Genomic DNA, 12736 nt, shown 5'->3' with positions numbered 1-12736 from the left:
TTTTACATTATTACCGTATTGCCTTTATCTACATGAAATGCATCTGTTCATCTTTTTATCCTTTATGACTTATGCAAACAGATCAAATTCTTACTTTATTCAAGGCCCAGATAATGTATTAATTTTTATAATGTTACTTCATTCTTTCTTTTTAATTCTTTTTTCCCTGTTCTTTATGTCCGATGGGTATATAACATGATATAACAGACATTTATGTGTGTCTGAATTGTCTACATATTTTGCTATGGAAATTTAAATATACATGAATAATATAAACTAGTGTAAGGTACCTAAGTATTCTACCTTCAGCAATTAACTTCTCATGTCCTATTGTGTCTCCTTTAAACCTTTCAACTCTCCCCCCTCCTGTATTGTTTTAAACTAAATCCTAAACATCATATTATTTCATTCATAAATATTTGAGTATATATTATATTTATGAACTAAAAGATAAATTACTTTCAGTAAAATCACTTGGTGGTGAATAAATACATGCTTCAGGGTTGATTGAAAAGTTTAAGTTTTGGTTGAAATCAGTGAAAGGGATCTGTGTTAGCTTTCCATGATAATTACATGAAATTATCAAAAGTGATTATTAAAAACTGTTATTTTACCCTAATACCATTTTTTATTATCATTGTTGAACCCAATGTTATAACTGCAGGTGAGAAACACTTCAATACCATGAAGTCCTGTATGACTCACCCAATTGAATAAGGGTTCCATTAAAAAAATGATACTGGTTATAGTTGTTGTTGTTTTGTTTTTGTTTTGTAGATGCTATTTATCAGGTTGCTGTAATGTATTTCTATTCCTAACCTGCAGGATTTTTTAAAATCATGAGTGGGTGTTGGATTTTGTCTAATGATTTCTTGTGTCAGTTGACAAAGTCATATGATTTTTCTTCTCTAATTGATATGATTTATTGCATTATCTGATTTTAGAGTGCTAAAACAACCTTGTATGTCTTGCATATATCTCACTTGGCCGTTGTGTATAATTATTTTCATATGTTGCTAAATTTGGTTTGATAGTGTATTGGTGAAGATTTTCATCTCTGTGTTGACCTATAGCTTTCTTTTCTTGTGATGTCTTCATCTGTCTCTAGTTTCAGTAATATACTGATCTCATATGAGTGGCTAAAAATTATTTTCTTTTATATTTTCTGGAAGACATTGTGCATAATTGTAAATTCTTTCATATATGTTTCCTAGAATTCTCCAGTGAGCCTATTGATTTATTTTTCTGGAGTTTTTAAATTATTCCCTCAATTTATCTGATGGTAATAGAGATATTGAGACTATCTCAGTTTAGCTGAGTTTTGTTAATTTGTGGCTTTCAAGGAAAAATTGACCCATTTCTTCCAAGTTGTTTATAGCCATTATTTTTTTAATGGCTAAAAAAATCTGCAGTTATATCTCCTTTTTCATTTCTGATATGGGCCGTTTATGTTTTCTCTTTTTTCATTTTTGTCATTTAAATAAGCTCATCATTTGTACTGATACTTTTTTCAAATAACCAGCATTTTTTTATCACTGATTTTCTCTATTGTTTTCCTATTTTCAACTTAATTGATTTAATTTTTCTTCTGCTTGCTTTTGGCTTATTTTGTTCTCCCTTTTATAGTTTCATGGGGTGGAAAATTAGTTTATTCATTTGAGCACTTTCCTTGTTCCTAATATAAGCATGTAATGCTATAAATTTCCCTCTCAGCACTGCTTTAGCTGCATACTACTTATTTTTATTTTCATTTCTGTACATTTTTTAAAATGTCCTTTAAGTCTTCTTTACTTTACTCTAGAATTATTTACAAGTACATTGTCTAATCTCCACATGCTTAGAGATTTTCCTGTTGTATTTGTATTTTTTACTTCTACTTTGATTACATAATAGATAACTCATTCTATGATATCTTTTTTTTTTTTTTTTAATTTGAGATGTATTTTACAATCCAGGCTATGGTATATCTTGGTAAATATTCCATGGCCACTTGAAACAAATGTGCATTCTGCTGCTGTTGGGTAGACTATACTATGTATAACAGTTAGATCATATTGATTGGTTGTGTTTTCAGGTATTTTATATCCTTGCTGATTTTCTGCCTAGTAGCTCTATCAATTTTCATTATAGATTTGCTCATTTCTCCCTTAAATTCTGTCATCTTTCTTCATTTATTTTGAGGCTCTGTGTTTGATGCATACAGATTTAAGTTAATTATGTCTTCCTGGTGGATTGTTTCTATTAGCATTATAATGATCCTCTTTGTCTCGAAATTTATCTGTGCTTAGAAGTCTACTCTAATGGATAATAACATACTCATTCCTGCTTCTTACATTTTTTATTCACTTTCAAGACATATTTAATATCACACACATCTATTTTTATGTTTTTTTAAACAAATATCTCTTAAAACGTATTAATTTTATTATGGAAAGACGAACTTTTGAAAATAATCCTCAGAATTACCCATGCTAATTTTAAAAAAAGTAATGTTGAGTAATCAAGAAATATACATTATGTAATTACTTATTGACTCACTAATCAAATTATGATAGAAGAAAAATCTGAAAACCATTCAACTGCCCATGATCAGATCTAGAAATATAGGGAATGAGACTCTATGAGAGGAATTAACACACACAAGTCATGATACCACTAACACAAGGCAGTTAGGTAGGGTACCATGTGGGACAACAATCCAGGTTTGAAAAAGGGAGAAATGAAGTAAATAAATTGTCAGAACTAGTACACAAAGATGATGCTTAAATAACAGCTACATTTACTTGATGCTGTTGATATTTAAGAATCAAGCTATGTTGGGATAAATAATGTATATTTTGATGTAGTCTATCTTACACGAATCACTTCTCCCACAAGTATCATGTGGACAGTGAAACAGTCAAGATTATTATGGCTTGAGCAAAAATAGCACAGTGATTACACATATACAGGGATAATAATATTGATGATAATACTAGACATGGACCAATGTATTGAGCTGAATACTTATGTGCCAGGTACTCTGATAAGCAATTTATATGCATTTCTCCGTTTAATTATCCCCCAAATCACATGAGATTGATGCAACAAAGAAGTAATTATTTTCCTTAGGAGAATTACTTTCTGGACTATGTTAATATACACTAATATGAATTCAACTCCCCTGAAGTTTGTGTAAGCACTGGATTTTCTGATTTATTTTCTATTTATTTACTAATGTTTTAATTGATTTAAGTTCTACTGATTATGATGATCGTTGTTAAGCATTATCTAGCTTTTGTATTCACTGAATTGTTTTAAATCTGATTTCCATCATCAGGCAGTTAAAAATAAAATAACTATGCAAAATTTGTATACAGTGAGAGGAAAAATTTTACTTTTCTAGTGTTTGAACTCTGTACTATCAAACCATCTCTCTTAAGTCAGATATAGTTTTCCCTATATAAATTCATTGTTCTTACTATTTTCAATTCATTGACTAAAGCTTAGCAGATTTACCTAGAGCAATGACAGTGGTGTTTGTAAAACGATGAATCTTTCTTCGATTCTAGAATATATAGCATATATGAAAACTTTTATAACTTTTAAAATGTTATTAAAAATAAAGCATTGTCAAGGTATTATTTCAGCCCTGCTGTGACACATCTGAGGACATTTTTTTTTCAATATCTTTTTTTTATGATTGGAAAATATATTCCAGAAACATAAAAAAGAAATTCAACAAGAAAATACCCATTAATTACCAAGGGTAACAATATTCTATAAATAAAAAAACATAAAAAAGAGAAACATAAAAAAGAGATTCAACAAGAAAATACCCATTAATTACCAAGGGTAACAATATTCTACATGTTTCTGGTTATATCCATAAATATGTACAAATATATACATATATACACTATTATATACATATTTACATTTTTGAAAAGTAAAATCATGTTATAAAGCTTTATTTCATTTACGGTTTTTATCAAAAATATTTCCCTGCACCATTAAATATTCTTTCAAAACATAATTTTAAAAACAGAGCCATATTCTCAAAATGCACATACTAGATTTCCTTTAATTATCTCCCTATTGTTGGGATTGTAACTGATTAAAAACTGATCATTTTAAACACACTGGGGATATATTTTAAAAGAATCCAAGGTGTTGATGTATGAGTGCAGTGGGGTGTCTTCTTAACATATGCCTCCAAAGAATTCATCAGCCTTCTGTAAGATCGACATTCTAGCTCTCCAAGGTTCTATTTTTCACTAGGAAATGTTTTAATATATAGCAAGCAATTATAATCGTGCTATCACAGTACCTGAGGCATTTAATCACACGTGATTCTACCCTCTTTGCCCAACTGTATCGGAATTATCTTGATGAGAAAAAAAGTACTTACAGGTACAGCAGGGCTGCAGTAAAACCAGTGGAAAAAAGTAATATAAAAGATCAAGCAGAAAAGGCCTGTGAAGTGCATGAGAAACTGTACCTGGGTTTAGGGGACTGGTTCCTACTCTCTGCTGAGCACTTAAGTATTGTCATGCCTTGGGGAAAGTCACTTAAATTCTCTAGACCTCTGACCCCTCATCTGATAATTTACCTCGAATAGTAATTTTTGCTCCAAAAATTTTAATTTATCCTTAGAGGGAATAAATGCCTCAATCGATGTAATCTTGTATCAAAGTGACCTATCTGAAACCAGGTGAAAATTATACACATTAATTCCATATATCTGGCTATGTTTACCAATGAGGTTTATGTAATTAGAGCTTGAGTTACTCGAGATGATTAATGTCATGTGGTTAAAGTTCAGAGCATTTTTCTAAATGTTTCTCTACTATTTTTTACTCCTGCATAAACTCAATACATTCTTGTAAAATATACAGTAAATACTCATATTAACTTATCTTTCATATAAACATAAGAATTTCATTTTTATCTCTAAAATAATTCATTTTATATTGAGTAGACATGTATTCAAATCAAAAATAAATTTGGGAATAATTAATATTATTATACTATTGAGTCCCATCAGGATGAAATTTAAAAATCCTTCTGGCAAAAAGAATCTCTTAGAATCTGATATTTTCACTTTCAGAAGAAATATTACTCAAAACGAGGTTCTTTCTGACAACATGTACTAGAAAAATAAATGGATGGGACTCACCCAGCTTATTGTGTATGAGCAGAGAAATGAGAGAGACCTAGCCCTAGCAGATAATAAAACACTCCTACAGTATTAGATCAGTATGGTATTGGCCCTTGAATAAAAACTGAGATCAAAGAAGTAGAAATGAGAATCTACAAAACAAGTCTGACATTAGTAGAAAAAAATATTAAATATTCAAAAGTAAAACTGGGACAATTGTTAGATACTTGGATCTAAAACAAGGATATAATCTTCCTTCTCAATTTCACCAAATGAGTTCAGTATGAATCAAAGTGAAAGAAAGAATATTTATAAAATGGAAAATAAAACACCATAATTAGCAGAAAAAAATGTTGATGTATTTTTACGAGGCCTTCCCAGAATAGACCCCCACCATGTCCATCGCCTGCCTTTTGTCTGTAGAAAAACTTTAGTCAAAGAATAAATTTAATCAAAGAACTGAGAAAATGCAGAAAGAAAGGAAAACAGTCAAGTAAGAAAAAAATAATAATACTTTAGCCATTAACAAAGTCAAGGACCTTTAGCTCTTCCTCCAGGGCTATAGATAATATTCTGAGCAATGTCCTTTGAGCTGTTTTGCAGCTACTGAAACCCCACCAGGTGGAAGAAGTTAACTGTATGCTTTCCACAAGAACGTAGATCCCAGACCTCTTGGAACCAGGAGGTTGATGATGCTGACTCCCGATTACCTCACCACCAACCAATCAGAAAAACGTCCATGAGCGGACCACGCCCTGCTCCTTGAACTCTGTAACACTCCTCACTACAAGCTCCAGGGCGGGACACGCAGTCTTGAGTCTTGGCCCCCTTTGCCTGGTAAAACAATAAAGCTATTCTTTTCTGCTTCACCCAGAACTCTGTCTCTGCGTTTCGATTTGGCACCGGTGAACAAAGGCCGAGTTTCTGCAACATTACTATGCTATAAAACTGTTTCTTAGCAAAAGACCAAAAATAAAAATACATGAAGACTAAAAGTGGCAGATTTGACAGCAAAAAGCTACAATCAAAATGTAACAAGGGAAGTCAAAGGTAAAATCAGAAAAACTAAAGAAAGCAAGTGCATCATAGCCAGTATCACAGGTGAACTATCTGTTTAATATCTTTAACAAATAAGGAGATTTTATAAATCAATATGAAAAGTTTATGCATGAAAAAGAAAAATGGCATAGAAATGAAATTGATTAATTAGAGAAGAAAATGTATAAAAGACAAATAAGCAAATGTGACATATTTGACCATGCTTGTAAGCAAACAAAAGCAAATCAAAGAGACATACGAGATATAATATTTACCTGCAACATTTCTATTACAAATGATGTGGGACACTATCACAGATTACAGTGCAGAAGCGCCAACTTTATTTTGTCCCATTTAACATCAAAAGCTTTCCAAGTTCATGGTGTTTGTTCAATCAATTCAATTCCAGCAATTTATCTTCAGCTAAAACGGGCAAGTGTATAAAGGTGTGATTAAAAAGATGTATTGGAGCAGTTTATACCAGTGAAAAGTTGGAACAACTTAAATGTTTTTCAACAGGAGACTGGTTAAATTAATCATGGTTTATTTAAGAGGAAAGTTCCATTGGTCAAAATAACGACAATAAATGTAGATACTCACTAACAAGCAAAAATGTGTACAATAGATGCTAGTAGCATTTCTATTTATTTTGTATGTAATTTATTGACTGTACTTTTAAAGAGCCAGATCCAGATCCGCTTGTGTCTCCTAAATGGCATTGCTATAAATGACACTTTTGGAAGAACCCATTTAGTGAACATACAAACACATTTATAAAAATACAAACATAGATTTTTCTGTCATATCTTTTACAATGTAAGGTAGTTGACAAAGTGTTTCTGTAAACATGTTTAAATTAATCTGATCAAATAAGTGGCTATACAAGGTCATTTTGAAAGAAAATATTAAATGTTTTAAAAGAAGCAAATCATTTATATAATTTAATACAATTTTTATAATTTAGACCCACTCTGAGGAAATTAGACAAAAATGAATAGTTTTTACATGTTGATCAATATATCCTATATGCCTTATGTATTTACAAGATATGCACTTATAAACTTGCATACACTTCAGACTGTTAATAAGTTTTCCTTGGACTTGCATAAACATAAGGTTTTTCTGATGTTTCTGGAGTTAAATATCTCTTAGATAATGCTCAAAATGAGTTAGCCTTACAGTATATTTCACAGTGACTTGAATATTGTAAATGAGTTAAGTAATTGTATATCCATTTGTATGCCTTCTGACATTTCATTAAATCCTGTAGGGTGATGTAGAGTTTATAACTTTAAGGAGAGTATTTCTGGAGTGGAATTGAAATTCTTTGCTGCCAGGCAAAAGAAAAAAAAAAAAAAAGGTCTGAGTGGGAGTTATTAATTCTTGCATAGTTTCAGTCTTTTTTAAAATATTGATACTTGAAAATGTGCACTGAAAGTGTTGGTTTGTATGTATGTCTCAGAATTAGAGGAAATGTGACCTGGCTTTATGTATCTAGTAGTTATTAGTAAAATAGTTTAAATATCTATCATCCTCCACAACTAACCTTCATTGTCCAGTACAAAAAGGAGGAAAATAAGGTCAAGGCTGTCTGAGGTCTGTCTGTTTCAAGATGGAAGAAGTAAAGTGAGAAGAAAGCCCAGAGAAAACTACATGTATAGGAGGCTTTACTTTATTCTTATCAATTTTTAAAACAAAATTATCAAATATTTGTTATCTAAATCTGTTCTAATTTAAGATATTTGAATAGTCAAAGGGGCTGCAGCTACCACGTGTCTGATCTTTCAAGATTGTCCTCGTACGTAAAATGGACCCAAACTGCAGTGGGACTGCTGTTAAAGCTGCTTGGGTGACAGTTTATAAAATGTCATATAAATTTTGCAGCACAAAAGAGGTGTTCTGCACTTTATCTCTTTGTCTCCTGGATAAATACTTGTTCTCCATTTTAGCTAGATGCCCAGTAAGTTTCAGGCGAACTTACCTGTTTTTCATTTCATCATGTATTCAGTACAGTATTTTGTTAGGTAAATCTAACAAAGCTGACTTGAGAATCAGTGTCTCTAGCTCCCGGGGGCGCAGCTTCTTGGTTGTGTGACCTGATGAATAGAACTCACCAGGATCCACCTTTGGAAGGACTCCACACCTGGTTCATGCTCTGCTGTTGCCGTCTTGAAATTCTGAATAGTTTTGAACCCTTCAAATTATGTGGTCAGCCCTGCTCACCCCTTACACACACACCCCTGATGATGCAGACAGCTGGGACTGAGCTAGTGGGCTTGGTCATAACACAGCACTTATAGGGAACTTTTCTAGACTCTGAATGTTTTAACTATTAAAATGTAAAACAATTACAGACTCGTAGAAAGTTGTCAAATTAGTACAGAAAAATCATGTGTACCCTTCCCCCAGTGGCAACATCTTACATAATTCTAGAGCAGCATTAAAACCAAGAAACTGACCTTGGTACAATCTAAGACCTTATTCAGATTTCACCAGTTTTTTACCCGAACTCAGGTGTCAGTGTGTGTGCATGTGGTGCGTGTGTGTGTGTGTTTCTATTCAATTTTATCCCTCAAGATTCAGGCGATTACCACCACAACCAAAACACAAACTGTTCAAGCTCCTTTTCTGATGTCCTTTTATAGCAGGAGTTTTTATTTTAAAGACATAACAATTTACTTAAACAAAACAACTTGTCCATTAATTACATCTGGCATTAACTTTAGCATTTATTATTTGTTAGGGACCATTCAATTCTTTCTCAAACATTAACACTTGTAATCCATTTAAGAAACCCATGAAGTAGATACTATTATCCCCATTTCACAGCTGAGGATATTTATATATGAATTGTCAGAATATGTGAAATCCTAATTCCTTAACCTATGGACGCTATGCTGTCTCTCCAAATAGTGAACACATATTTTTAAAAGTCACTGTTTATTTGTTACTAATTCATCTTTAAACTTGTCCAAATGTTTTATTAATTTTAAATGAAAAATATTAATTATTGTTAGAAAATGTTTCCGTATTTTGGACCCTTGCCCATAAATCCCAATCACATACTATTTTAAAAAATATGTTCTTTTAAACAAGTATTTGCAAAAAATATTAATATAAATGATTAATGTTTTATCCATCCTAAAGTCTTTATGTATGATATCTTAAACATGTAAATCAATTTATGAAACACAGATTTTGGGTTAAGCAGTAAAATAAAAAAATAATAACCTTCCAATAAGCCAAGATTCATGGAAATAATTATAAATTGGGCAATTAAAATCAAGTTTTTAAATTCTCAAATAAGTTAATTATAGAAATTATTTTACCCTATAAATACATTATTTTCTACTTTAACGTAGGGAAGTTAAAATTTATAATCAAATTTATCATGGCCATATATTGAAAACTGCATATTTAAGCCAATTTCCATTCTAAAAAACTATAAAATAAGTTGTTTTTCAAGGACTAGTCTGTACGTTTGAGCCTTAGTTATCATGTATGCTCTATCTGAATATGTACAACTGACATGCTGTGCTGTATGTATTTAAGTTTAAATATTTCACAGGAATTTTGAAATTAGATGTTATGTATGCTCAGGAATGATATTTTGTTTTTATTGTTTTTTTAGAGAATGCTAGAGGACAGAATGATTTGGAGAGTTGGGCTATAATATATATTATTTGCTGTAGAATAGGGCTGTTTTATTTGAAGGTCTGATTATTACTTATCTACCTTATTTCTAACAAACATAAAGTCTTGTGATAAATCTAGTCTGCTACAAAAAAAAAAAAAATACTTTCAGTGTTAGCTTGTGCTTGTCAGGGCAGTAGGGAGCATCAATTGAATAATATATCCCATATGCTTTCTTTTTATATGTGCATGAAAATTAGAGACAGTAAAAGTATAGTCCTAAACGATAACAAGAAGGCATAAGACTAAAGACAGCTAAATGGTGGTCAAAGGAAATATAAAATTGATTCTGAATTTGATTATGTACTCTGGGGATATATGGAGCTTATCACATTTTTAGTGCACATACACTTGAGATAAAAATATGCTAACTGAAAACCCAGAACTCCTTATCCTTTAATAATGAACAGGAAAAAGATCTCATGGCACTTTTCTTCAGCTGTAAGAGAGACCCTGCTGAGATCATAGTACTCACAATCTATGCACCTGGAAATGTAGCTTCCATTCTTTGCCAGGTGCACTCATTCACATTTTGACAACTCACATTCTGAAATGCACATTTCAATGAGCCTCAGGGCCTCCTACTGTCTCCCATCACTACTCTAAGGGAGTAAACCAATTTTACATACACATATATCCATTCTTTTTCAGGAACTTTTCACATATAGGTTATTACAGAGTACTGAGTACAGTTCCCTGTGCTATACAGTAGATCCTTGTTGATTATCTATTTTATATATAGCAGTGTGTATATGTTAATCCCTACTCCTAATATATCCCTCCCCCCACCTTTCCCCTTTGGTATCCATAAGTTATGTGTATGTAAAACTGAGTCACTTTGCTGTACACCTGAAACTAACACAACATTGTAAAAAAAACTATAATATAAAATAAAAATTTAATTAAACAAACAAAACAGAGTAAACCAGCTTCCAACAAACCTTCCTAGGAATTGTCCAAATCCAACAGTTACTTCGGATACCAAGTACCCTGCGCTGACTCTGAGGTATAGAGTGAGTAAATAATGTTAGTTAGTTTGATTTCTTTAGTTAGTTTTCTTTTTTTCAGGCATCCCTTCCATTGTTAACATTTTGAAACACAAATATTAGTTAATAAAACGATTGTTATGCAAAGTTTTTTTATCACTAATAATGTTCACTTTCCCTTCATGTTTATTTTTGTCTAATAAAGCTATCTGTGCTCTTTTTGGTTGTTGCTTTTATTTCCTACTCAATCGTCATTCTTGTCTTGGGTGAATGCCTAGTAAAGTACACATTGCTCATTTTTGCTCTCTCTTATTTATCCAATTGTGATGATTTTTAAAATAGGACCTTAAAAAAATAGGACTTTTTAGACCATTTCTGTATAGTGTGGCATTTCTTTTGTGCTTTCTGTTTACCAGCTTTATCTAAAATATCCATTATTCCCTCTTCCTCTCTCTCTCTCTCTCTCTCTTAGATTTCACTATTAATATGTATATTTCTTCAACAGTAGAATCAAGTTAATCACCATTTCTTTCTTCCACCTGAGTGAAATATGAACCTTAGAATCAATTCAACGAGATCACTCTGTTGCCATTTAATGCTATTGTTTTCTAATATTTTAATTCCACATTTAGATTTTTAAAATTTAGTCATTATTATTATATTTCGCTTTGTCTGTGTTCAATTTTCTTCTTCCAGAAGAGCATTCTTTAGAAGTTATTTCAGTGAAATTCTATTGATGACAAATTCTTTAAGTTGTATCAATCCAAGCCTGTCTAGTTCAGCCGTTTTCTTGTTCTTAAATGATACATTACCAAGTTTAAAATTCTAGTTTGGCAAATTTGCTCAGAACAACATTATTCAATTCTAGGTTCAATTTTTCCTCTTTTAAAGTCTTCTACTCTGTATAATTGCAATTATTTGTGTGCTTCCCTCTGATTTTATTTTGAATTTTTTTCTTTATTTTGGGTGTTTGGCAGTTTACTTTAAATAAGTTTATGCTTTGTCATGTTTGGGATTTGTGAAGCTTCCTGAATTGGTGATATATGCTATTTCTGTCTTGAATAGTTCCTCCCTTACACATTGTTTTTTGGTCTTTCCTCTGAATTTCCTATTTCTTTCATTTTGTATTACTTTTATTTTAAACTCTCTCACATTTTCCCCAACTCTTTATTTCTCTGTGATCTATTATGAAAGAGTTTACAGACCTATTTCCTAACGTATTAATTATCGCATAAGTTTTATCTAAACAGATGTGTTAAGCATCTTTATTTTTTGAATTTCAATTATTATATATTTCATATCAAGAAATTGTATTTCTTTTAAAAATATACCAGTTAATGGTATATTACTTTATCATGTTTTCAATTTCCTCTAATATTTATACATTTACATTTTTCATCTATAGCCAATATTTTTATTTTCTGGAGTCTGACAATTTTCTAATTCAGCTATTTTTTGTTTCCCCTGATTCTCTTTTATGGCGGTTTGTTTTATTACTTATTTTGTAATTTGGAATTGTGACCTTGTATTTCATTGCTTTAATCTGTGGAAATGCTCTGAGATTCTATTTGAAGGGTATATTTTGGCAATCGATATGTTTGCTTGCTTCTAGCAGGTGATCTAGTGATTAAATGGTCCAATACTACATTTTGATGCTAATGTCCTAGCATCAACTTTTGTTGGAGTGATCACACAGAAGGTGTAGTTTGGAACCCCAAATCCATTTGAAGATAGGCCTGTGATTTTGAATTCTTAGAGGAGACTTTTTTTTCTTTTCTTACCAAGATATCAGGTCAAGATAGAAGCTGCTTTAATTTCACTTCTCTTTTCCTGTGGGATGTTCCTTTTCTAGTCTTCCTTTCACTTACCTGTAGCTACT

General features: G+C 31.5%; 1 pseudogene; it reads left to right on the top strand.

Annotated features, from left to right (window-relative positions):
• LOC118895873 overlaps positions 1-12736 on the top strand; it is a 44507-nt pseudogene that overhangs the window by 19474 nt on the left and 12297 nt on the right.

Source organism: Balaenoptera musculus, chromosome 5, assembly GCF_009873245.2.
Source record: "Balaenoptera musculus isolate JJ_BM4_2016_0621 chromosome 5, mBalMus1.pri.v3, whole genome shotgun sequence".
Classification (NCBI taxonomy): domain Eukaryota; kingdom Metazoa; phylum Chordata; class Mammalia; order Artiodactyla; family Balaenopteridae; genus Balaenoptera; species Balaenoptera musculus.
This window is presented reverse-complemented; position numbering and strand designations above follow the sequence as displayed.